This window comes from Arachis duranensis, chromosome 7 (assembly GCF_000817695.3).
Source record: "Arachis duranensis cultivar V14167 chromosome 7, aradu.V14167.gnm2.J7QH, whole genome shotgun sequence".
Taxonomy (NCBI): Eukaryota; Viridiplantae; Streptophyta; class Magnoliopsida; order Fabales; family Fabaceae; genus Arachis; species Arachis duranensis.
Genome location: NC_029778.3, coordinates 46,832,506 through 46,833,341, shown reverse-complemented (window position 1 = coordinate 46,833,341; position 836 = coordinate 46,832,506).

Sequence of the window (836 nt, the reverse complement as noted above, 5' to 3'; positions counted from 1 at the left end):
TTGGCTCTTGAAAGAATGATGAACAAAGAGAAATGTTATTGATGATCTGAAAAATCATGAAATTGATTCTTGAAGCAAGAAAAAGCAGTGAAAACTAAAAAGCTTGTGAAAAAAAAAAGAAAGAAAATGGCGAAAAAAATATATAGAAAGAAAAAGAAAAAGCAAGCAGAAAAAGCCAATAGCCCTTAAAACCAAAAGGCAAGGGTAAAAAGGATCCAAGGCTTTGAGCATCAATGGATAGGAGGGCCCAAGGAAATAAAATCCAGGCCTAAGCGGCTAAATCAAGCTGTCCCTAACCATGTGCTTGTGTCATGCAGGTCCAAGTGAAAAGATTGAGACTGAGTGGTTAAAGTCGTGATCCAAAGCAAAAGAGTGTGCTTAAGAGCTCTACAAAAAGCTACAAGTCCCGCTCATCTAATTAGAATTAATATTCATTGATATTTTGGAATTTATAGTATATTCTCTTCTTTTTATCCTATTTGATTTTCAGTTGCTTGGGGACAAGCAACAATTTAAGTTTGGTGTTGTGATGAGCAGATAATTTATACGCTTTTTGGCATTGTTTTTAGGTAGTTTTTAGTAAGTTCAAGCTACTTTTAGGGATATTTTCATTAGTTTTTATGTTAAATTCACATTTCTGGACTTTACTATGAGTTTGTGTGTTTTTTCTGTAATTTCAGGTAATTTCTGGCTGAAATTGAGGGACTTGAGCAAAACCCTGAAAAAGGCTGACAAAAGGACTGCTAATGCTGTTGGAATCTGACCTTCCTGCACTCAAAATGGATTTTCTGGAGCTACAGAACTCCAAATTGCGCGCTCTTAATGGCGTTAGAAAG